This window comes from Delphinus delphis, chromosome 10 (genome assembly GCF_949987515.2).
Source record: "Delphinus delphis chromosome 10, mDelDel1.2, whole genome shotgun sequence".
NCBI lineage: Eukaryota > Metazoa > Chordata > Mammalia > Artiodactyla > Delphinidae > Delphinus > Delphinus delphis.
The window spans coordinates 14,774,958-14,801,780 of NC_082692.2; the positions used below are offsets into that span (position 1 = coordinate 14,774,958).

At 38.6% G+C, this 26,823-nt stretch overlaps 1 protein-coding gene and 1 long non-coding RNA gene across 4 annotated transcripts in view; both read left to right on the forward strand.

Moving 5' to 3' along the window:
* RNF144B (ring finger protein 144B) overlaps window positions 1-13,117 on the forward strand; it is a 610,854-nt gene extending 597,737 nt beyond the window's left edge. For 2 of the 3 annotated variants that reach the window (XR_009520985.1, XR_009520984.1), the window contains exon 14: window positions 13,100-13,117. The gene's annotated coding sequence lies outside the window, so the exon portion shown is untranslated. The remainder of the gene's footprint in view (window positions 1-13,099) is intronic. The other variant, XR_009520983.2, reaches the window with a different exon arrangement.
* LOC132432798 (uncharacterized) overlaps window positions 13,113-26,823 on the forward strand; it is a 141,045-nt gene continuing 127,334 nt past the window's right edge. Inside the window, exons 1-2 of the long non-coding RNA XR_009520997.1 lie at window positions 13,113-13,145; window positions 18,950-19,149. This is a non-coding gene — a long non-coding RNA (uncharacterized lncRNA). The remainder of the gene's footprint in view (window positions 13,146-18,949; window positions 19,150-26,823) is intronic.

Below are 26,823 nucleotides of genomic sequence, written 5' to 3' on the forward strand. Positions count from 1 at the left end.
CCAAATTCTTTAAGAAAAAACAGCAAAATTAGCATTCAACAATGGGAAATTCACCATGTTCAGCATCTAATAAAAACTATTACAAATGTGAGGAAGTAGGAAAATGAGACTAGTGACAGAGAAAAACCAATAAATAGAAATACAAATCACAGAGATTATGGAATTAGTAGATGAAGGATTTTAAACAGCCTTTAATGATATGCTTATGCTCTTTCAATTTAAAGAAAAAACATGAGCAAAACAAGTGATAGAAAAGCACAAACTCTGGTCATGAAAAAATACAATATATACATTTAAAAATATCATTCAGTTGTATTAAAAGTAGATTAGACACTGAAGAAGAAAAAATTAGTGAACTTGAAAATCTAGCATCAGACACTATCCAAACTGACATGAAGGAAAAAAACCACTAAAATAATAAAAAATAAAAGAACTTCAAGTGATCTATAATTGAGCCTAATTGGAAACCACAAAGGAGAGAAGAAGGAAAAATGAGTATACTGTTCTAAGTTTCTTGCATTATTCCTGAGGTGGCACATTATTTGAAAGTTAGCCGTCTTTGAGAAAGAGAAATATTGTATGATATCGCTTATATGCAGAATCTAAAAAGAAATGATACAAATTAACATAATTACAAAACAGAAACAGACTCACAGACTTAGAGAGTGAACTTCTGGTTACCGGGGTGGAAGGGTGGAGGGAAGGGATAGTTAAGGAGTTTGGGGTTGACATGTACACACTGCTGTATTTAAAAAGGATAACCAACAAGGACCTACTGTATAGCACAGGGAACTCTGCTTAATGTTATGTGGCAGCCTGGATGGGAGGGGAGTATGGGGGAGAATGAATACATGTATATGTATGGCTGAGTTGCTTTGCTGTGCATCTGAAACTATCACAACGTTGTTAATCGGCTATACTCCAATATAAAATAAAAAGTTAAAAAAAAAGAAAGAAAGTAGGCTGTCATAAGTTAAAGATGCAAATGACAAAAAAATTGAAAAAATAAAATGTTATTAGTGTAGATTAAGTGGAATGGAAAAAACATTCAAGTAATCCAACGGAAATCAGGAAAAGGAGTAAAAAGAAACAAAGAACGAATGAAACAAAAAGAAAAAAATAGGATGGTTGATATAATCCCAATATTGTAGATAATTGCACTGAATGTAAACAGTCTAAACATTCTAATTAAAAAGCATGGACTGTCAGGCTGGATTAAAAAGCAAGATATGGCTATATGCTGTCTATAAGAAAAAACACTTCAAATATAAAGATATAGATAGATTAAAAGTAAAAGATAGAAAACAATATAATATGCAAATACTAATCAAGAGAAAACTGGAATGGCTATACCAACAGTGACCAAAGTACACATCAGGAAAAGAAATATTAGCAGGAATAAAAGGGAGCATTTCATCTAGGAATCAGTTCATCAAAATAATATAAAAACTTTAAATGTTCATGCATTTAAGAGCTTAAAAAAATACCTGAAGAAAAATCTGACCAAAGTGAAATTAGCAATAGACAAACTATTATAGCTGGATATTTCAACACTCCTTTCTCAGTAGTTAATTTTTTAAAAGTAGTCATAAAATCAATAGAATATGGAAGACTTGTAAAACATAATCATTAAATTAACTGAATCAGCATTGCTGATGGGAATGTAAAACTTTCCAACCATTTTGTTAAACAATTTGGAAGTTTCTTACCAAGTTAAACCTATACTGAATATTTAACCCTCAGTTCCACTGGTAGGTATTTACCCAAGAGAAATGGAGAGAAACATATCCTTCCGAAGATGAGTACCTGAATGTTCTTAGAAGCTTTTTCACTATAACCCCAAACTGGAAGCAAGTCAATCACTAGGTGAATGGATGAACAATTTGGGGTGAATTTCTACAATAGAAAACTACTCAGAGATAAAAAGCAAGATCCATGCAACAGGATGGTTTAATTTCAAAAACTTCATGCTACACAAAAGAAGCTGGATCCGAAGGAGCGCACATGGTATGCTTCCAGTTATGTGAAATTCCAGAAAATGCAAATGACAGATTGCAGATACGTTTTTTCCTTGATATTAAAGAAAGATGAGGCGCCTTAGTGCAAAGGGATATAAGGAAACCTTTTGGTTTTATGGAAATGTTCTATACCTTGATTGTGGAGGTCTTTACACAGATATATACAATTGTCAAATCTCATTGAACTATATACTTTAAATAGGTGTGGCTTACTGCATGGGGATCATACTTTAATATAACTGATTTTAAAAAATGATGTCAGTTTCTCATCCCATTCCCATTTAGATGAATATAACAGATACTCAGTGTATTAATTAGGAAATAATCTTTAAGGAAGAGCATTCTGTGGAATTCATGTCTGGCTAGGTGAATTGATGTCCTGAAATTTTTAATTAAAATTGGCACTGCCCTCCTCTTTTCTGAAGTGGGGATGTGAACACAAATGAGTTTCAAATAGAAAGGAAATCCACAGTCATTATAGATCCCTTTCTTGATTAAGAAGATAATGCAACAAGGGACACAGATGAAGCACCCAAATGCAAACTGACTTCTGTTATTCCTGAATGTTTGATGAATGAAGCATTGTGGTTAGCTGGATATCCTTAGCTAAACGGATAGCTAAGCTCTAACTCAGTGCTTTGCAACTCTTCTTGTCCATATTGAACAGGAAGAACAAAGAGAGAAAACTATGGGTAATTAATCTAAGTGATGCTTTTAACTGGGTTCCAAAGTAGCAGAGAAGAATATTTTAGCAAAGGGGAGATAATAAATCTAGTTTCAGACATAATGAGTTTGAGATGCCTGTAAAATCTTTAGTTGGAGATATCCAATTAGCAGATGGTAATACAAGCTCGGAGCTTTAATGAAAGTCATAGGTACTGCTGGGGATATAGATGCGTACAGGGAGATTGGGAGAAGAGCAGAAGAGAGAAGGGCAGGTAAGAGCGGGGAGAGGAGAGAAGAGATGAAGAAAGGAATGGCTAATGTCTATTGTGGACTTGTCTTTCAAGAAGTTACATAGTTAAAGGGAAGAGAAAGAAAGACTTGAGGAGAGCTAGCTAGGAATGAAATATACCAGAATATATTTCTCTGTTTCTCTACATCAATTGGATGGCCAACAATTAAATCCTCTTCTGACACTAGCTGGAGTTAACATCAGCCTCCACAAGTTTAAAGGATCAGTCCCACAAGACTGCCCTAGCTAAATGCACTTCTGTTCAACTTGGCTACAAATTCAAGTGTTCCCCATGGTACCCCCTACCCCTTCAGATTTGATAATTCACTAGAATGCCTCATAGAATGCAGGAAAACATTTAAGTTTACCAGGTTATTACAAAGGATTCAACTCAGGAACGGCCAAATGGAAGAGATGCATAGGGCACGGTATGGTGCGATTGGGGGTGGAGCTTCCATGCCCTCTCTGGGCACACCACCCTCCCACTTCTACATGTTCACCAATCCAGAAGCTCTGAGTCCCATTGTTCAGGAGATTTTATAACCCAATCTCTAGCCCCACTCCCCTTTGCTCCCCTCCCCAGAGTTTAAGGTGGGGTGGGGCTGAGAGTTCCTACCCTCTAATCACATGTTTGGTTTTTCTGGTGATCACCCCATCCTGAGACTCTCTAGGAAACCCACCCTGAATCACCACACTAGCAAAGACTCAGGTGTGTTCTAGAGGGCCTCATTATGAATAACAAAAGACACTCCTATTACTCAGGGAATTCCAAGTGTTTGGGGTGCTCTATGCTAGGAACATGGGTCAAAGTCCAAATATATACTTTTATTGTACCACAGTATCTATTAGCTGAAGAATAGGAACCAGCAAAGAGAAAGAGGTATATGATAGAATAGGAGAAATTAGAATTGTGTGGTCTCCATGGAGATAGAAATGTGATAAAGAGCATGACCCAAGTGGCAATGTTGATTTTGAAAAGAGGAAAGAGAGATACAGATTTGAAGAACACAGAAGACATCTGGTTGGATTCAGATTATCCACCTATCTATCTATCTATCTATCTATACATGCACACATACACACACATCACTTACACTTGAAGTTTGATGACAAAGATATTGAAGGAGGGGCTTGAGAGAACAGGAAGACTGAAGTCAGGTCAGAGGCTTGCTGTGCAGCTTTAGCTGTCCTATGACACTGAAAGCCGTAAATTTGTAGGGTCCTCATTTTATAACCTTCTACAAATTCCCCCTTCAACATTGATGACCCAGAAGCAAGAAGAGCGACGTTGAATGTTCGACTACTGGTTTATTGGGAATTTTATTTTGGATTCACTGTCATACCAATGTAAGGAGAAATTTTCATATGACGTTTTATGTTTGAAACTCGTCAGGTATTTATTGATTAGGATTCTGAAGATTGCAAAGCAAGGTTATAAATTCAGAAGACTTGGTAAGCACCTTTAGATTTAAAAGGAGGAGTATTAACTGATGGGGGCCTCTTCGGAGCTAGAGGAGGACAAAAGGCTATTGAGTTGGAAGAATACTTTTCAAGATAGATGCTCTGGCCAGAGGAAATTTAACTGGAGAAGGGCTTTAAATATGTTTAAGGATGCAGGGCTTTGAAGAGCAGGTTCAGAATGAAGTTTATGTGAAAGAAGGGAATTGTGGATGATAATGGACTGTCAAAATCTTATAAAAGTTTCCTTTTTAGATTTCTATCCCCATTGCACATTTTCAGGGCTACCTCCTCTTTTCCTTCTCACTCAGCACACTGGGACAGTGAAAGAGGCAGAGATGGGAGTGTGGGGAGGGGTTGTCATAATTTCTTTTTTGACCCTAGAGCTCAAAATAAACAACTGGGACAGGATGGAGGAAAGGAAATGGGCTGGAGTGGGAGTGTAAAGGACCCGGCGAAGTGAGATGCTGGGGGTGAGTTCTCAGTCCTAAAAGAGATGAGTCAAAATGGTGATGGTGGCGATTTGTGGTCCAGGCATTCCGAAGTCAGAAATTGCCTTAGGCTGGTTGTGTATGTGTGTATCCCAGACTGACTATTCATTCTTTTTATTTACTCCCGTGGTAAAAATTTATTTAGAGCATTAAAATTTTAATGTCACTGTTTTCAGGACTTAGGTCGGTTAAGTGGTGTAGGGGTTCTGGTCACCACTAAGCTACATTTTTTCACTGATGTACTCTATGGTCACTTCCAGTTTTCCATATTTTGACCTGTCATTTGATAGGAAAAAAATGCTCGTGTGTGTGTGTGTGTGTGTGTGTGTGTGTGTGTGTGTGTGTGTGTGTGTGAGTGACTGCTGAATGAAGCTAATCTTGCGAGGCTGTGATCTGAATTCAGTTTGGTTGTCATTTGAATCGTGTTTTGTATGAGATGTACTTCTGAAGCGAACAGGGCCCTCGGGGTCATATTTTCTTAAAACATTCACTCCCATTACATGCTTTTGTGTCTGAAAATAAAAATACAGGTTATGTGTATGGGAATGAAAACAGTTATAGTGAAATGCATCTTATTCCTGAAGGACTTTTCACAGATATGAACTACTTATTTTGTACAATTCAAGTTGACTTTTTTCGACTCCATGAAACAGTAATAGAGTTTTATGCCTTTCTATAGCCATAATATAATGATGGCCTGAAATAGAACAGAAATTCCCATAAGGTGTTAAATGAATCAAAGCCACTTTCTGAATTGAGGTTCTTATTGTAATCTTTAAAATGTAAATATGAATGTGTAAATAAACAAGAGGCAGACTCTTTGGAGTATCCTCATTTATCCTGCTGCTGTCACAATTATAATCCTTAGCAGCTGATTAATGTGGAGGAAGACATATGTAAATTGAAAAAGTTGTCTTTTACCATACTGTATTAATGTCTCTCTACCTAGTAATTTGGTGAAATAATTTAGTGAAATGCATCCACAGTAAATAGGTTTCTATTCCAACCTAATGCTCTTTTCCATCTTAACTGAGCATAAAATTATATCTTCAAAGATCTGCGAGAAAGGAAGGCTTGATGCCTCTTGAACAGTTCAGTGTGACATATGGTTTTAAATGCAACAATTTTATCTGTAGCACACAGTATCTGTAAATTTGAGCTAATGTTCCTGTGAAAACAAGAAGGGATTTATGCCCAAAAACTAAAGGCAAAGAAGAAAAAATCTTTTTAGCTACCATATGTAGAACACTGAAAACTGTATATAAATAGAAAACAATATTGACATTTATGTATCTATAATTTTTTAGAAACATGTTTTTACATCTAGCTGTTTTATTCAAGCATTAATGGTAACAGGGATCTTAAATACAAATTCTTACAGGAGTCAGGCAGGTCATATATACTAGTAAAGCAGGCCTAGTGAGGATTAAGTGAATCTGAGAGGACTGCCCTGTCTAAAGCACAAAATCCAGTAGGCAGTTGCCTTGGACTACTGCTGGCTAAGGGTAGCTAGATCTCCCAAATTTTCAAGAAATGTCCCATAATTAAATTTTCTGTGAAATCTCACAATCATGTTGGCAACAGGGTTTTTGTAAAAAAAAAAAAAAGACGATTTGTTTTAAAATAGTTCTATAGGTCAGATTTGGTATGTGGAGCTGCTGATTTGTTACCCTGATATCTGATGCATGTAGTTAAAAGAATAAAAGTGTAGATGGTGGGAGAGCATAAAGTAAAGGAGGAAGGGAAGGAGGAAGGGGAAAGAAACGGGGGGAAAGTGGAGAGGGGAAAATAAAATTTCCAAAATATACTTAAAGATTTAATCTTATTCTCAATAAACAAGATTACCTAAATTACTAATTCAATACAAATGAAAATAAGGCTTATTAAAAGACATATACATCTGATTAGACTTTAGATCCTTTTCTTTCTGATGAAATGTATACCTGGTAAAGACTGACAGCCTTGGGAAGACTGGAATTGATTTTGTGTATTGTGTGTGATAGGGATCAAGATTTATTTCTTTCAATGTGGATGTAATATTGACTTAGAACCATGTGTTGAAAAGATCATCCTTTCCACAATGCTCAATCAACCATGTCACCTTTATTGTAAATCAAGTAGATATATAGATTTTTCTGTCTATCATCTATCTATTTCTAGACTCCATATTATATTTCATTGTTTGTTGGAGTATTGTGACAGTACCACAGTGTCATAATTACTGTAGTTTTATAATACACTTGGTACTGTAAGTCTTTTTACTTTGGTAGGGTTTTTTTCCTAAAATGTCTTGGCTATAATTGGCCTTGTATATTAACATATAAGTTTTAAATTGTCTTGTTAATTTCCAAGGTTCGGCTTCCTTAAGCCTGTTTCACTGTGGCCCTCTGCAGGCATTAGACTCCCCTGGAGTGCTCTAAAATGCAGACTCCCAGGCCATGATGCAGGGCTGCTGAATCAGAATCACCTCAGCTAGGGTCCTAGAATCTTCATTTTATATAAATACCATTAGATGATTATGCACAGTGAAGTTTAAAAACCAGGACTCACATTTGGATTTGATTCTAGCTGTTTCCTGTTGCTTACACATCCTGATTCAGGGATACCTCTTCTATACAAGGCTGATACCATTTCTTATCTGGCAGAGCAGTTACTAATATCAGGTACTGTGAAGCAGGGAAGTGGTAGAAGAATTATTTTGTAAATAAAGATACAAGACACACTTGTATTCTCCACAGTAGTCTTCTCTATCTGCACCCCCCACCCTTTTATTCTATACAGCTTCAACTTCAGTCCTTCTGGGTTTTGTTGAAATACTCTACATTTATTCTTGGACACTTAAAGTTTCTTCTCTTTACACCATTAAGCATTTTATTGATTAATTTTCACCTTTGTACTTTCTCCAAATCTATTTTTTCTGTAACTTTCTCATCTTCAGGGTATTTCAGGTCTAAATGTTGACCAAATAATTCACTACACTATAATTTATAAAATATTCCCTCTTGGGTCAGGGAAGTAAGAGGTTTTATTGCAGCTCAGTTCCAAAAGTGGTAGACAGAGCCTGGATGTTTAAACAGGGCCTGAAGCAAGGTTTTGCCAACCTTTCGGAGGCTGCATAACAAATATTCTTTATTTGCTTCTTCAGGTGTTGGAGTTAGCTATAGCTTCCCGAAGGTCATCTCTTAGCCTTCACTCCCTGCTACCCACACCAACATTTATGAGTCCCCTGTGAAAATGAAAATCAGCCTAGGAGGCATCATACTAAGCTATAATCAGCTAATACCTCACTTTTCAATTAACACTCTAGCAGGGATTATTTGAAAGTCAGCTGAGAACAGGAACAAGGGGGCAGGTTGGCACTTGTAAAACCTGGTTAGAATAAAATGAGAGAAGCATAAAGAAGAAAGGAAGGAAATCTTTATAATTTTGCTTAAAGCTAGTGAGTGGCCGTGGCACTTCAGATTATTTGGGCTATACCTTAATTTGCCAACCGAGGGTTTAAGGTACCCTGTGTTGAAAATTTGATTTTTAAAAGGAATCGGGGTTTTCCCTAAGACACCCTTGTCCTAGGGGACAAGGAAAGCTACAGATCATTTACTTTCTCACCTCTTGTTACATAATGTTATTATGCCCCTACCAGTGTACGATCACATTATACAGAAAGAGGAAAAATATCTTATAATTTTCATGTTATCTTTTATTTGCCCTGTGCTTATTGCCAATAAATCTCAGAGTAAGGGGTGCTTAGGCCAACAATATTTGTGTGGGGATTGGTATTATAGTGGACTGCCAGGAAGGAAAACATTGGGCAAATTACACTCCATTTTAAGCCTGACTCTTAATACAAAAATATTGAATTTTTTTGTATTTGCATCTCCTCTCCAAAAAAAACAGTGAGTTTGTTGCCCTAATTTATTTTTTTAAAAAATTAATTAATTTATTTTTGGCTATGTTGGGTCTTCGTTGCTGCCCGCGGGCTTTCTCTAGTTGTGGCGAACGGGGGCTACTCTGTTGCGGTACGTGGGCTTCTCATTGCAGTGACTTCTCTTGTTGTGGAGCACAGGCTCTAGGCACGCGAGCTTCAGTAGCTGTGGTGTGCAGGCTCAGTAGTTGTGGTGCACGGGCTTAGTTGCTCTGCAGCATGTGAGATCTTCCCAGACCAGGGCTCAAACCTGTGTTCCCTGCATTGGCAGGTGGATTCTTAACCACTTATTGCCCTAATTTCAAAGTTACTCATGTGGTCATATTGTATAACCCATCCTTACAACTTCTGCCCCGAATAATTTTTTCAGTTTATTTACATTTTAATATAATATTTGGTACAAAATGATATATGACATATATGTATGTATGTAAATATCTATATGCAAGTTCTAAAGTCTGATAACGTAATAAACAACTGTAAACCCGTTATACAATCCAAGTGTTCAACAGTGTTCCTCTGTTTATCTTCACCCACCCTCCACGGTTTTCCTTTTGTCTTACACAAGAGGTAACTAGTACCTTGAATTTTTTTTTTTTTACATCTTTATTGGAGTATAATTGCTTTACAATTGTGTGTTAGTTTCTGCTTCATAACAAAGTGAATCAGTTATACATATACATATGTTCCCATATCTCTTCCCTCTTGCGTCTCCCTCCCTCCCACCCTCCCTATCCCACCCCTCCAGGGGGTCACAAAGCACCGAGCTGATCTCCCTGTGCTGTGCGGCTGCTTCCCACTATCTACCTTAGGTTTGGTAGTGTATATATGTCCATGCCACTCTCTCGCTTTGTCACAGCTCACCCTTCCCCCTCCCCATATCCTCAAGTCCATTCTCTAGTAGGTCTGTGTCTTTATTCCTGTCTTACCCCTAGTACCTTGAATTTTATATTATCATTGCCTAGCCTATATTTGTAGTTTAAGCATATGTTTATAGGTATCCCTAAATAACAGATTTTTTAGTTTTTCTTGTTTTTGAATATTACATTAAATATATCACATTAGATATCTTCTTATGAGATTTACTCTTTTTCCCTTTGCATCACATCACTAAAATCCACTCACGTCATTGTCTATAGCTGTAGTTCAGTCGTATGTATTTCACTGAATAACTATTTCATAGTTGATTTATTTATTCTCTTGTCAAAAGGGAAGTATTACTTCTAGTTTGTGGTAGTTGTTTTGAATATATTCTGTATTTCCTGGTGCACATATGTGCAGGAGTTTCTTTTGTCTATATACCTAGGACAGGGTTCCTTGATGGTGGACCTATTGTCATTTGGGGCCAGATAATTCTTTATTGTACAGAGCTGTCCTTTGCATTGTAGGATGTTTAGCAGCATCCCTGGCTTCTACCCACTAGATGCCAGTAGTGCCTTTCAGTTGAGACAACCGAAAATGTCTCCATACATTGCCAAATATTCTCCAAGGATCAAAATCACTGACCTAGAAATACAACTGTTGGGTGGAGATCGGGTGTGTGAATATTCATCATTACAAATTGCCAAATTGTTTTCCAAAGTAATTGTAACAATCTAGTGTCCCCTGACTTTCTTGTTGATTCACTTCCTCTCCAACACTTGGTGTTGTCAGATCTTCTGATTTGAGACAACTAAATAGGTGTAAAATTGTGCCTCATTATGGTTGTAATTTCTATTTCCTTGATTGTTAACTAGATTGAGAACCTTTTTACTTATATATTGTCCACACTTGTTTCTTTTTCTTAGTGGTCTTTGCCTAGCTTTCTGTTGGGTTTTCTATTTTATTGATTTGTAGATATTATTTATGTGTTCTGAATACTAATACTTTGTTTTTTAAGTGAGTTGTAAATATCTCTCCTAGTTTGCTATTTATTTTTTTTATTCTCTTTATGATGCCTTTTGATGAACAGAATTTCTTAATTTTAATATAATTGAACTTATTATTTTTTTCATTCATGGTTAGCCTTTTTTGCCCCAAGATTACAAGTAAATTTGTCCTTGTTTTCATCAAAGATTGGCACATAAATAGAATAGCTTCTGCCTGAATACCTTTCTCTTGGATTGTGCATTCTGGGGGAAACCAGTTACCATGTCTTGAGGACGCTTAGCTGGCCCAAGGGGAGGCTCACATGGAGGAGAACTGAGGCCTCCAACAAGCAACACCAACACCAACATGCCGGCCAAGTCAGTGAGTCCCTTTGGAAGCGGATCCTTGGCCCCAGTCAAGCTTTCAGATGACCACAACGTTTTTATTTATTTATTTATTTATTTATTTATTTTTTGCGATACGCGGGCCTCTCACTGTTGTGGCCTCTCCCGTTGCGGAGCACAGGCTCCAGACGCGCAGGCTCAGCGGCCATGGCTCACGGGCCCAGCCGCTCCGCGGCATGTGGGATCTTCCCGGACCGGGGCACGAACCCGTGTCCCCTGCATCGGCAGGCGGACTCTCAACCACTGCGCCACCAGGGAAGCCCTGACCACAACTTTCTGAGAGACCCTGAGCCAGGACCCAAATTCCAGATCCTCAAGTTCCTGAACCTCAGAAACTGAGCAATATAATAAATATTTATTGTCATTTAAAGCTAAGTTTTAAGATAATTTGTTACACAGTAACAGGTAACTAATACAGCTCGCCTCTTTGTTTGCTAATCTCTGATTATGAACACATTGCTTGATTTCTTTGGTGAGATTTTATAGGTTCAAAATTGAGAAGACTTTCTTTCAGAGTGGGTGTGCTTTCTGCCTGTGGCTTTGGTTGCCCATAGCTGGAAACTTCTGTTTACCTTGAAAGCCTTCAGCCAGTTCACAAATCTTAGACTTAACTTTCCTACTTTGCTTTTGCCCAAGACTCAGTCCCCAGCAGCAGTGCTATGATCCTGATCCATCCTCAGGTCATGCCTGTTCCTTGTGACCCCTGATTACTGTCCCCAGTTATCCACTCTTAATTTACATGGCAGGGGTTAAGGAAGGAAGCTGAAAATCTCCACCAACTCAAATGCAAACAGCAGTGTTTTGAAGACTGTGTCCTGGGTAAACTATAGTAGAAGGAGGCCTTCAGAGCACCTGGTCAGCCATAGTGCTAGAAGCAAATAGCCAAAAAGATTGTGCAAAGGCTTTCTCACCTAGAATAAATACATAAATATAAATATATATTTTTTAAAAATAAATATTTATTTAAAAATAAATAAATATATAAATATAAATAGGATTGGAGCAGACTGCTTCTTTCCACTACAGAGGTGTTCAGTATCATTTCATCAAGGGCTATGTGGCTCCATAGGATTAAGTTGAGACTCCTTTTAAGCAACCGTTGACCTGTTGATAGAAATAAACTGGTTGAGTTTGGATATGCCATCAAACATGGGGGTCCTTAAGTTAGACATAGTTCTTCAGCCTTCCCAAATGACATATGATAAATTATTTAACTTTCTAAGTGCCAGAAATTCAGGGCCCTTAAGCAATGTTAGTTTTACCAAGACAAGATTTCTAGAAACTACTGTCCTGGGAATCTGATGATGGGTGGGGATTACCTCTGGCAATGACTCTCTCGCCTCTCTGGGCCTCAGTTTCTAAGTCTATAAAATGTGGAGATGCTTTAAGATGACTGTTAAGATCTTTTCCAGCTCCCATATTTTTGAAAATATCTATGGATAATGTATTTTGGCAGAAGAAAATGGTATATAAAATAGACTCCTCTTGGCCACCAAACTGCTGAGAAGACCAAGAAATAATGAGATTTATTTTCTAATTCCCAGTTACCAAGTTCACATTTCACATTGAATTACTCTCAGCCCTTGAAGACTCTTTCGCTACCAGTAAAAAGGCCTCAGATATGGTAGTAGTTTTGAACTATGTACTTAGTTATTAGTAAGCACATTAGCAGGAAGAAGTTTAAACCTGTCAGAGACAACAGGAATGAGACATTTTGAGATAAGACAGGGAGAAGAAAGGTGGCATTAAGAGAAGTGAGAGGACAGCAAGTTACACTTTGCTAAATCACAGTCTCGTTCAGGGGCCAACTCTGGCTTCAGAAAGGGCTTTTTGCCAATTAAAATATTGGCTCTGTATGTATGTGTGTGTATATATACGTGTGTCTGTGTGTTTCGTGTATGTACGTATGTATTTATAAGTAGTAAGGATTAATAGACAGTTTTGAGGTGGCGTTGTCAGAGGCATTCTTCACTAAAATAATGATTTTCTTTCATCCTTTCTAGGCAGAGTGTTTGCTGCAAAATGAAGATGATGAAGCAACTGGAATTGGTATGTGCCAAGAGAGGCTTTGTCTTTACTTGCTTGGGTACGTCATTCTGTAGCTGGCAGCCCCCGACCATCCTCCTAGCTGTTGCCCCTGAACTGTGAGCCTTTTGCTTTGAGTGCGTTCCTCCAGGTACCTCGCAGGCCTGCTGAAGGGGTCGGTGGCAAACTGGAAGATAACCACGCAGCACTCATGCGCGTGGTCCCCTTTGGCATGTCAGTCATATGCTGAATGCATTCACGATGACTGGTTCAATTAAATACGCCTTCATTTATCTAATACAACCCACAAAGGCCCTTAATTTTGCCACTTCCCACATCAAAACCAGGAAGCTGAAGAAGGAAGATTGTAAAGAAGGTTTCACATTAAGGATTCTGGTGACAACAACCTGGTGATTTTTCAGTCAATCAGGATTTTTTTTTTCCTTGGGAGGAAATAGAAAATAGGTGGGTAATTATTTAGTTGAGCTTAAAATGTTTCTTCTGCATGAGTTCCAGAGAAAATGAAGATGCTCTTGTTATTAGCAAGGTAATGAAAGGAGGGCCTGAGGTTTCAGGTAGGTGGGGGAACTTGAGAGGGGTGGAGGCCAGGGGGAGTTTTTCAATTGCGGTGTTAAGGGAAGGGGAAAATGAAGGAAAGAGAAGGTGAATAAGTGGTTTTTTAAAACAAGACTTACAGCGCTGTGTGGCAAGCAGGCTAAAATTTACTGAAGAAAATCAAGTTTAAAGTTGCCATTAGAAGTAGTGAATTGTAAATGTATCATAATTATGGCAAATTTGATTTGTTCTTCATGTGAAATATTACATAGCCTAACACCATAAAAATAGTCTTTGATCCAATGAAAGATATTCAAGGAACAGAGGAAAAGAAATCCAGTATACCATTAGACTTACATACATCTCATTAGGTATTTCCTTGATGACCAAAAACTGGATTCAGGTTTCTCCTTCTAGGCAAACCCTGGATTCACTGGGGAAGATGCTAGGATTCAGGTATTTGAGGATAGAGAATTTAAAGTTACATATTTGTTGAGATAGATTATCTATCTCTAACATAAAAAGGAGACATTTGTCATATTATGATGACATATATTTCCCCTGAGTCTCTCTTTTAATATTAATGTTAGTGCACAGAATTATGAAATGTTAACACTGAAACAAAGCAGCCCATCTGGTCTCACAGGTTGATTGACTTGCTCTATTTCTGTGTACCTGTCTATACTTAAACTCTTCTGAGTTCTCAGTTCATTTGTAAATTGATGAAGATTAGATTGGATGAAGTCTTAGGTTCTTCCTCAATCTACAATTCTGACTCTTATCTAACATATTTAATTGAGTTTAAGATACACATTTTTTTCACATTTTAATATCTCTAATATTGAAGTGTATCTTACAGTAGAAATTTCCTAAACACTGTATCATAATCAGCAGGTTTTTCTTTTCTTTTTTGAAGGTATGTAAAATAATGGTGCTTATAACAATTAACGTCATGTTAGATTTGATGGAACGTGATGTATAATTGAGGTATAAACCCCGAACATTCCAAAGTCAGCTAATGTCATCATCCATCAGCCAGCCATTCCAAAATCCACTTAGTTCACATTATGGGGCATCTTTGAGAGGTGTATGGAATTTTGATTCCAGAAGAGAATTTAGCTGATGGGTGTTTCACAAAGAAAATCTTCTTTTCTTTTCTTTGGATATTTATTCTAGAATAATCCATTTCTCTTTATATGAAACTATCCTGTTCCTTGGTTTTGTTCAAAAGTCAAGCCCATTTAATTCCTGGCTATGCTGGTATAGGAATGTAAAATAGGTAATGAGACAGTTCTTTTCTATGGCTAAATTTACTTATTTTAACAGTTAATTCAAAAATGATTTGTTGAATTTCCATGTATCATGCTATCTACTAATGATAAAAATAGTAAACAGGATTCAACCTCCAACCCTTCTCCCCTCCCCGGAGGTCATTCGGGGGTGGGACTGAAAGTTCCAACTCTTTATTTAATTCTGTGGTTGCTTGTGTCCAAAAGTCCCCTCATTAGCATAACAAAAGACACATTCCCAGCTCCCATCACTTAGGAAAGTCCAAGGTTTTTAGGAGCTAAAAATTGTCCAGGGATAATGGACAAAGACCAAATATTTATTTCTTATTATAAATCACAATATCACAATAATAAAAGTGCATTAGTAATCAAAATAGTTGAAAACATGTATAACTAGTTATTGAGCAGGGGTACACAGAGAAAATAATTTTATTTTTCTCTAATTTCTGTCTTTTAACATGGCTAGTCATATCTCTAATTTATTCCTATTATTTTTTGAGGTGATTCTTAGTTTCCTAGTCATTTTAGATTTTAAGAATATTTAGGTACATATTGCTCACTTTCAGAAAGTAAAAAATTCTCAACAAGTTTAAATAAAAATTCCAGTCCCTTATCTGATTTGATTTGAGAGTCTTTCTTTTCATGGTTTAGGCTAGACACATGGCTCTGGCCTGCAGTAGGGAACAAGCCATGAACTCAACTTTGGATTTCTTCCTTCCTCTTTCAAGCCTTTATTTAGCTGCTGTTTTTTGTAGTTCTATCTTGGCTGATAGGAAATGGCCAGTGTGTTCTCCATTATAGCAAGCTTCTAAATACTGCTTTCTCATGTATAACATTTTTTTGAGTTCTTCAGCCAATATCTCCAAACACTGTTCACTGAGATTGTTCCAGATCATTGCTTCATGACATGGGTGATGTACTTTCCAGCTGACCAAGAGTGACGTCCTTTTAGCCTCTGTCCTGAGGGATCCATCCTGTTCGGATCCCCACTTCCCCAGAAGCATTTTTTAAAGTTTGAGTCCATCAAGACAGCTCAAGATCACTTAGTCTAAAAAGAAATTCATTCCTTGATTTCGTGCCAGACTATGGGTACTCTACTCCCCAAGCCACTCTCTCTTCCTTGTCTTGCCATAAAAGGCAACTGCAGCCAGCCATTTATCTTCTGATTTTTCCAGATGGGCAGCAGGTTCCAATACTTATTTTTATGGACACTGTCAAACTTCAGGAACACACATAAATTCCTCCTAAATGGCAAGCGCTCCCAAGGCCTCCTTCATCAAAATTTGATGCACTGAGTAAGGCTAAGAATCTGCATCTTGAAAGTATCCGATTTGAGGGTGTGATCTGGTTTCTTTTGCAGACATTCAAAGCCTCAGGGAGCCCCTCTTACTTGGTTAGTGGGGAAGACCTTCCTTCCCTTCTTCATATGCATTTTTCCTGGTAACAGCACTTGTTATTAGGTGGATAATTCTCCTTCCACAACTTATCTCCCTCTCCAGGCACTCCTATCTTTTGCTTATATAGAGTGGATGGGGAAGGTGTGAAGGAAAAAAGTTCCCATCTGATCACTTCTTAGGAAACCTTTGAGGTTAACTTTTTGGCTGCTTTTTAGAACATAGAGAGACTTATTGACAGAGATATTCAGTGTGTTTAATGGCCATCATGGCAGACCATTGGAATGGATTCAGACCATGATGTTAAAACATCATTCTGGAAAGGCCTTGATGATCAGGATCCACTATCTATTTGCTGGATCATTAGAAAATCAGGGAGGTTCCAGGGAAGAGGCCAAGGTAGTGGAGTGGTAGAGCTAAGGGAAGTGTCTGTTTACCAACTGCCCAGAAGTATGTCTATATTTTAGCTACTAGGTGAATATCAGCCCTTCCTACGACATATTATCCTTGGGATTGAAGCTTGAGCTATAGTCTCCAAATAATAAGAAAAGTCTTATTTCACATCTCATTACATTTGAGTTATGATGGAGCCAACATCCAAAAACATTTTTTGATAAATGTAACTGAGTTAAGGAATGAGCCTTGGAAAGCAGAACCCATAGAGAAGCAGAAGGCATAAAAGGAGAGGAAAGCAAAACATTGTGATAACCAGAAAATAAGAGCTTTATCTTAAAAGCAGGCCATTTGTAGTGGAGAAGATGAGACTGAACGTGAAGGGAACAACCTTGTGTTGATCGATGACCTTCATAAGAAAATTCCTAGGAGGGTGGTGAAGACGAAAGCGAGCGAAAGGGCATGAGAGAGCAGAGGAGGGGGAACGAGGGGATAAAAGTGGCAGATAGAGACAATGCAAGTGTGGGGTTATAAGGATGGAAAGAAGCTGGATGGTAGTTAGAAGAACATACAGAGCAGGAATGTTTGCTTGGAAATTTGCTGTTGTTGTTGTTAATAACTTCAGCATGTTTGAAGGCAGGAGAGTAGGAGCTGATAGACAGTAAATAGGTGTGATTGTGAAGAAAATGTGGAGCACAGCTCCTCTGCATCTGGAAGGACTTTATCAAGAGCTCACACAGATGGAGGGATTGGCTTTCTGAAAGAGGAAGTTTTTCTGCCCTATAAGACTGGATGATGGGTGTGAATAAAGAATGAGTGTGAGCAAAAGGAGTATTGTAAGCCAGTAGACTGCCATCTTCTGAGTCAAGTAGAAGGCAAGAAGGTCACTGAGAGTGACAGAGTGAAAAGAAAGAGAGAGAAGGTCTAGAATATTCAGCAAAGGGTAGAGGAGAATTTGTAGAACTGAATCATCAGGCTGTGAAGTAGGTTCCAGCTTCAGTTGGACACTGGATTGTTGGTGGGGCTCGTGGCTCTGAACAGACCTATATGTTCTGAGGTTCAGGAAAAGGAATGTAGAGAGATGGTGCATTTGATCCAGGGAAAGGAACTGCCATGTCTGGGTGCTTAGGCATGGCTAGAGTGAGCAAGGAGAGCACAACAGAACGGAGTGTCTATAGCTCAGGCATGGGCATGAATCCACAGAATGGACAGGCAGAAGCATGAGGTTCCGAGTAAACGGTAGGCTCTGCTTAAGTAGGAAGCAGATCATCTAACTGTTAAATGAGAAGAGGGCTTGACATACTGGTTCTTCTTTTGAAAGGGAAATGGGTTCCACAGGTGTTGAGGACCTGGAACACCTCTCTGAAATGTAACTGGTATGGGAAGTTGGGAGGGAATAAAGTCTTCACTGGTTTGGCTTTTGATCTGAAATAATTTCAGCAGTGCTATATGCTAGGGAAATAAGGAGGAGCAGCCCTGGAATGGACAAGAACAAAGCCACATGGACAGATGCAAATATGTGTGTGTTCACTTGCTTTTGAAAGCAAACATTTTGTTTTCAGCAAACAGCTTGCATCTTGTGCTTCCTTGATTTTTTTTTTTTTTTAAAGGAAATTACACACACAAAACAGCCTGTCACTGGTGGCTTCCCAGAGAAGGAAGAGAGGCCCTTGAGTGTTTTCCAGTAACCAGCTCCCTAAGCTGGTTCTCACACAAGAAAGAAACTCAGAGTAACAAAAAGTGCCTGTGAAAGGTTCTTTTAGACTAAAATTTGGTGGAGATTAAAAGAGGGCAAAAGTTCAAATGAGAAGGAGCCACTGCCAAGTAAGCAGGAATCTCAGCCAAGGGGAAGGAAAAGGAGACGCTGGTTTAAAATGCAAGTAACCATGGCAAGCCAAGAGTTCAATGCTAGAATCTAGTTAAGAAGTAATATCACACAGAGCCGTGATTGTTTATTCAAAGCAGGCCATGAGAGAACAGTTGTCTCCAATGGGTACTCTCACAGCTTGGATTCAAAATTATAAGTGCATTTTTAAAAGTGTCCAGCGCTTCTCTCTGACCCATTTGGTATTAAGCAAAAAGAAAAGAAAGCACAAAGTTTATTCTCAGTGTCTCTTGTGGGTTTAAGACAGCTTTACATATGGAAAAGCATTTTGGTGTCAGCTGTTGAACTGGTTTCCTGCTATTCTGCTTTCAGTTGCCATTGGAAACTCTGCCTGACCATGTGGTAACATCACCCATTTCCCAAGGTTCAGAAACCAATGCGCCTCTGAAGGGAAGCAGAACATTTCTTTACACGTACGTGTTGTGCTTTGCTCCTGTTTAAGAGTGAGAAGGGCTTGCAAACAGCTAAAGGACTGTGAGAATAAAGATGAGGTGTTGAAATACAAGATAAAGGTAAGCCTGATGTAATGAAACCTGATAAAGGTAAGCCTGATGTAATGAAAGAGGCTCTGCAATGACCAGAGACTCACCTTCACATTCATGCCCATCCTTCCCATCTAGATGGTCCATTTGCTGTCATTAACACTGTGTTGAGTCAAGCAGAGGCTTCCATCCTTCCTGTGTCAATGAGATGGTTATCAATACAGCAAGGGTTTTCAGAAGCGGGAAGGTACCTGAGCTTCTGAAATTTATGCAAAACTTCGATGTCATTCTGCATGTGTGATTTTCTGGGGGAATCTGTCAATCATTTTCCTGAGATTATCAAAATGGTCCGTGAACCAAAAAGTATTAAGAATCAATGAACTCAAGTATCACTAAATAAAGTATGTTGGCTGCACTCAAACATATGGAAAGAAAGTAATTAATAGTTTCAATTGTTACAATATAGTAATATGGGCAGTGCACTGGGAAAGCTTTCTCCCTGGTTAATGGATACAAAATGACCAAGGAGAGGAAATTTTCAAGAGGAGATTGACTCACTGCAGGAAGCTGAGAGAACTGGTGTTCCAGTCCTATCCAGGCAGGAGGATCATCTCCCAGCTCTCAGAGAATGTGTCATATCTATATTCTGCTCTTTTGTTAAGTCTTGAGCCATTAGGGAATCTGAGAGCTGCAGGAGAACCTATATTGTCAGGAAAGGAAGACGTGTATTTCAGAGCTCAAATGGAAGGGCAGCCTAATCATGTGGTCTCATCAAGGGAAGTAGTCCAGCAACATGTTCTAGCACTTAAATCATATAATCTGGACTCAGACTGCTTAGGTTTGAAGTCTGGTCCATTAAATATAGTAGATATTATCATTATGTCCTAGTTACATATGATCTCTGTGCCTGAATTTCCTCATCCTTAAAGTGGAGTTATAATAGTATAGTTGATCCTCATTGTCTTAGTCTACTCAGCTGTTATTATAAAATACCATAGACTGATTATCTTAAACAAAAGAGATTTACTTTTTTTTTTTTTACAATTCTGGAACCTGTAAGTCCAAGACCAAGGTTCAGGCTGTTTTAGTTTCTGGTGAGAGCTTTCCTCCCGGCTTGCAGGCAGCTGCCCTCTCACCATGTCCTCATGTGGCTTCTTCTCAATAGTTATAAGCTGGAGTGGGGAGCTCTGCCATGTTTCTTCTAAGGGCACTAATCTTATCAGATCAGGGCCCCACCCTTATGACCTCATTTAACCTTAATTTACTTTCTTGGATGCCCCACCTCCAAGTCCAGCCACACTGGGGGGTAGAGGTTCAGTATACAAATTCGGGGGGAACACAGGCGTTCATCCTGTGCACTCATTATTCACCGATTCCATGTTTGTGAATTTACCTACTCTCGCTACAATTTATTTATGACCCCAAGATCAATACTCATGGCATTTTTGTGGTCATTTGCAAGCATGCAAAGAAAGGTGAAAATTTTGAGTTGCCCAGCATGCACACTCCCAGCTGAGGTTGGACAAGGTGATGCTCTGACTTGTTTCAGCTCTCATACCATAAACAATTGTCCTTTTTATGGTCTATTTAGTGCCACATGTTTAACATATTTGTGCTTTTATTGGTGATTTCACTGTTTAAAATGACCCTAAACATAGTATTAAATGCTATCTGGTGCTTCTAAGTGCAAGAGGGTTGTGATGTGCCTTATGGAGAAAATATATGCATTAGAGAAGCTTTGTTCAGGCATGAGTTGGTCTGAGTGCTATTGGCCATGAGTTCAATGTAAATTAATATCATATATTAAATAAAGTGTCTTTCAACAGAAACACACATAAAACAAGATTATGTATTGACCAGTCAGAGAAAATATTTCAACCAGATGCTTTCAGGAACCTAACCCTTTATTTCTCCTAGAAACATCAGATCAGTATTGTAGAACATAATGACCATGAATAATGAGAATTGGCTGTATATGACTATGAGGATTAAATAAGTTATATATAAAGTCCTTATGAGACTGCTTAGTTCAGGCTGCTGTAACAAATAGACTGAGTGGCTTAAACAACAAACATTTCTCTCATTTCTGGAGGCTGGGAAGTCCAAAATCTCAGTGCTGGCTGTCTCTGTTCCTGCTCAGGACCCTCTTCTTACTTTGCAGATGAATGCCTTCTTGCTGTATACTCACATGTTGGTGAGAGAGAGATCATCTCTCTCATGTTTCTTCTTATAAAGGCACTGATCCCTGTCACAAGGACTATACCCTCATGACTTAATCATCTCACAAATTTCCCACCTTGAAATACCATCACTTTGGGAACTGGGGCTCAACATATGAATTCGGGGGATACAAACATTTAGTCCGCAACAACTGTCTAACTCATACTGAGTAATCAGTATATGCCCTTTATTATTATTTTCTCAGAACTAGAATAGAAATATTACTCCACAGTTGGAACAACAATTAAGTGTTAATACTTGTTCAAAGTGTTATATCATCAGGATTGATAATACGGCAGAAAGAGAATTTATTAACTGCTGGATTGTCTATCCCACCGTTTCAGCAGAAATATCCAAAGATGCTAAAATTTTAGCTGTAGATATGGCTCAGGTTATATTACTCATTCTTTCATTTACATCATCTGTCAGACATTTACTCTGCATATTTGTGTAGTGAGGTAAGTGCTGTAAGTGTACCAAAATGAATAAAACTTGTGTATAACTAAGTAAGTAAATAAAGATGTGGTATGAGCAGTGGCTTAATAGGAATGCAAAGAAAACATTAAGGGAATGCAGAGATGGGATCAATTCCCTGTTAGTTCTCTCAGCATTTTTCTGAGAATTTCCTGGTCTTAACCTAACTCCCAGGGTGATATTTGTGATGCATTAGAAGGGGGGAATTTTCAGCTTCAATAAGGCCCATGGGGTGAGGCTGGGGGGACGAGGACCAAGTTGGCCATCACGGTCTGTTAGAACTCCATCTTCTGCACTGATTAGACTATCACACTGTCATCAACATACTTGGTGGATTAGAGCCCAGATTCTGGAGGAAGACAGCCTGGGTTCAAGTCCTATTTTTCCCACTAGCAGCTCTGTGACCTTGGGCAAGTTACTTAATTTCTCTGGGTTCCAGTTTCCTTAATATATAAAATGAGGATAATGATAGTGCATTCTAGCATTGCTATGAGGATTAAATAAGTAAATATTTGACAAGTACCAGAACAGTGTCTGGCATATAATATACTTTATTTCTATATTTAATAAATAACCAGATCATCATCTCTGAATGTCCTGTACCAGAAATATCCTAGTGGATAAATAAGATGATTAACAATCAGTTGTTGAATGAACGAGTGAAAAGTAAATGACCTTCGGGAAATGCCAGTAGGAAAGAAAATACAAGGAAATGATTTTAAAAAGAGCTAATTTGATAGTTAAGATATTTTCCATTGCTGCTTCCCTATACGAAAGCTTCTAATGTGCCAATTCCATTAAAATAAAGTCCAAATCTTATGGCACGGTATATAAATTTTTAAAAGATAGGGTTTGCAGTAGTAGTATGTAAACCCCTATATCTCAGTGGTTTAGGAAAACAAAAGTGTCTTTCACTAGCAAAGTCTGATGAAAGAGTTCTCATCCAATTATTGAGAAATGCAGGCTTTGTTTATCTTGTGATGCTACTGTCTCATAGCACCATGATGATGAAGGAGAAGAATGGAAAAGGAACATTAACTCTTAAGTGCCATGGTCCAGATGCATGTCATTTCTGCTCACAGCCCAGCACTCAGAACTAGTTGTATGTCCCAAATGCTGCCAATGTGGAGAGGCTGGGAAATGTAGGGGCACATGGATATCCAGTGAGCAGTGTCTGTGCCACAAATGGCATACAAGGCCCTCAGTAGTCTGATCCCAACTATTCCCACCATGTCTTTCGAACGAAATGAGGTCTTGAGGTCTCATAACAGTATCGAATAATCACAGGATGTATACAGTAGACTTTCATCACAAGGAAGTTTGGTCGTGGCCTGAAGAGAGTGTTCTCTAGACTCCTTTTTGGTTTTGCGGGGAAGACAAATATAGAATGGGGCTCCTGCTCTCAAGTTGCTTACAATGTAGTTAAGGAAGTATGAAAAGAGAGTTAAGAGGAAAAGGCAGTGTAGGATCAATTGCAACTGAGTGCAAGAGACGCGGTAGCTTGGTTTTGTGGAAGGACCTTGAGGTTTGGAATCAGACAGTCCTAGGCTCCAAAGTTTACTAATTGTATTATCTTAAGAAAGTCACTTAACTTCTAAAGATATATATCCACATACATACTGTAAGTGTACACACACACGCACACACGCACACACGTCCTTAGTAACTCAATAAATAGTAGCTATTATTGTTTGTTTTTCTTTTTGTGTAACAAAACATCTTTGATGAGAAATAGATTTTTTTCCCAGGGTATGCAATAACATAGGTTATACTACTTATTCTTTTTTAAACACCTGTTGAACAGCAGCCCCAAAACAAAGGTAATTGAGTCTGAAAGAATTCTTCCACATCTGGTCAGGTTCTAAGCCTAAGCTTAGAAGACCTATCCTGCTACATTTCTGGGGAATGTAAGCCTACAAAAGCTACACTCAGCAAGATTATAGCAGCAGTTGGCTGGGGTGCCCTGCAGTGGTAAGCAGCCCTAGAGTTCGTGCCTCACCCCTGCTGTCCACTGGTACCCACACCGCCTGCAGGACCCTCGTGGAGCCATGCAGTGGACTGGGGACATGGGAGGGCATGTAAAATAGGAAAGTAGCCCGTGCACTTTCCATTGCAGCCAGTGCCTCCTCACTTCCCAGCCTACTAATCCTGGGTTATGGGGGACTTCTTTTTCCCAAATCAATTGGCTGAAGCTTTCTGAGTCACAGATTACTGAATTATTTCAAAACTTATGAAATGCAGGGGGGCGGTTATTATCTGCTTGGCTCTCCGGGTCATTCTGATTTCCAAAGTCAATTCTGAATAGCGGATGTCCCATCTCTTTTCCAGAGCCCTGTCCATCATAGACCCTGGGAACTTACAGAGGGTGTTGACAGATATCCCCTATATATCCTGACCCATGAGGAAGGGGCTCTGGCTGAATGGAGCTCACGCTCTCTGGCATCACACTATTGATTGTCACAGACATCAGTGGATCCCTTTTTATTTTGCAAATATCACTACTGTTATGAATAAGAATATCATCTTACCATCTCCCTCAAAGCACAGAAGCAAATAGAAAGGAAAAATCCCATAATTTTAACTGCATAAAGCCGTCTGGGGCTCTGTTCATCAGAGAATTCAATTCTGCTGAATAATTCTCCATAGGCACGAATAATAAAAGAGGGGATTATTACCCATCTGTTTGCCCTCTCGGCTTTTGTCCAGCCCTTATTGTCTCCTCGGGCTGGATCCATCTGATTGCTTTAGTGACGCAGGAAGGCATCACCAAATATGAACACATTCCCAGGCTCTGGGAGCCTCTCACCGCACTGAGGTGGAGTGACACAGAGTGTTTTGCCTTCGAGCATTTCAGCAAACTGGGGCTGCAATAAGATATTTAAGGTCAAGGCCATGACATCTGTGGCTGGGAAAGGGCCAGCAGAGATCATTTTTATCTTCTGTTGCACACATGCAGTCTATTCATCACCAGGCATCAAGATCTTGACAGAGCAGCCAGGGAAAGCACGGGGAGAAGGGCTCTCATCTCAGCTGTCAGGGTTGCTGTTTATATTATTTTGCCTTGTTTTTCCCTACAACCTAACATAAAGCTTTCTCAGGCTTGGGCAAGACTTTGCAGGGCCTTTTTTTTTCTTTCTTTCAGGAAGACAGATTTGAACAGGAGTTGGGCAAAGGAGGAGAAGGACTTTGAAGCATTAATTATTCTTGACCTCCAAGTTGTATAATCCAAAGGCAGTACTTTTAGGGAAATAGGCATGGTTGCCAAATTTTATAAACCTAATAAGAAAATAAAATAATTTTTTATATCAAACCACTTCCACTTGAACCCCATGTGAAAAACCTATCCATCACTCTCTTCTACCCTTTTAGTCTTTTCAATTTGTGCAGAATTATAGATGATGAAATAGATAGTTTCAATTAGAATAAAAACATTTTCGTTGGTGAAAATCACCGTTTACTTGTTTTGTGACTTTTAATGAATCCTGTTAGAGAGTGGAAATAGAAGCTATACTTGAATGCTTTCAACTTACACTCTTAGACCCAACCATACAAATGATGGTAAGAGAACCACTATGGCGTCAGAGGGCCTTAGTTCAATTCTAGGCTTTGAAACTAACCACCATGTCTTCTTTACATCTTAGGGCTTCATTTTCCTCACCTGTAAAATGATACAGCTGGGTAAGATTGTTTCCAAAGTCCCTTTTTGCTCTCAAAGTCTCTTTTTCTTGAGGGTATTTGCTTCAAGTGGCATTTGCACTAAGTATTAACAGTTTCTCTGTATTGGTTTTATGGCTACTCTATGAAATAGAAACATGCTTATCTTTGTCTTCAGGAGTGTAATAGAGGCTAAAATGGAGAAAGTGACATGACCTTCACCTTTTAAAGCCGTATTATCCTGACCAACTTCTGGGTTGCGCTCCTAATCTACTTTTGATTATGTCTCTTCTTTCACTAAAGACATGGAAATAAGAAATTCAGAAAGAAGATGCCTATTATGATTTCACACACCCTCACTTTTATTTAAAAATGTATTGCTATCATGCACTTACTTTGTAATTTACCGTTAATCTCTGTGACACTACCGTGATCAGGATTTCAGAACATTTTTGAAAGACGCATTGTCTCCTACTGCTTTTGTACAGTGAGCTGCACTTTGCTGCTATCCACTTTCAAGGTTGCTGAAGCACACTCATAATGGGTTATCATGATCCCAGATAAAAGCAACCCAGCAACACCAGCTTACACATCCAGGCTTTCCTTACAGGGATCTTATTTTACTTTTCATACTCAAAGAACTGGCTGCACCCTGCACTTTTTCAGGGTCCAAGGGAAAAATGTAATGAACTATTAAGATCTAGTGTCAGAATTCAGCTCCTCTGAAGTCCTGGGTAGTAATACTACTTTCGCATTTACATTTCTAAGGACAAAGGGGAAGGAGTTGGTAATTGACATTTATTAAGTCCTATCTCTCATATATTCCAGATGCCATGTTAGGTGTGTTGAAAACCTTTTCTCATCTAATCCCTCCCAGCTACCTGTGAGGTAGGAAGTATTCTGGCTGTACTACAGTTGAGACCCTAAGGCTTGGAGATACTTTGGAAATTACTGAATATTAAGTAAGGATATATAGAAGCAAGACTGGAACCCAGATCTGTTTATCAAATCTATATGGTGGGTTTGTGATTTTTCCATCCTTTTAAAAACATTTTTAAACTGTTTGCTTTGTATACATAATACATTTCATAATCAATTCTTTCAGGATCTAATAGATTGTTTTCATTTTCTACCATGCAATCATCAGCAAATAAACAAAAAAAACACATCTTTTGGAGTTTGATGTTCCCCTGTCTGCCACTTGACAAGGAGGGCCAAGATTCTGCAAATATTTTTATAGATCTGACATGGGGTCTTTGCAAGCCAACCATAATGGGGCCTAAAATTCATGAGTCTGAAAGTCCTTCCCTGCTACAAAAGCATCTATTTGCCCTGCCTTTTCATCAAGCAAGGGGA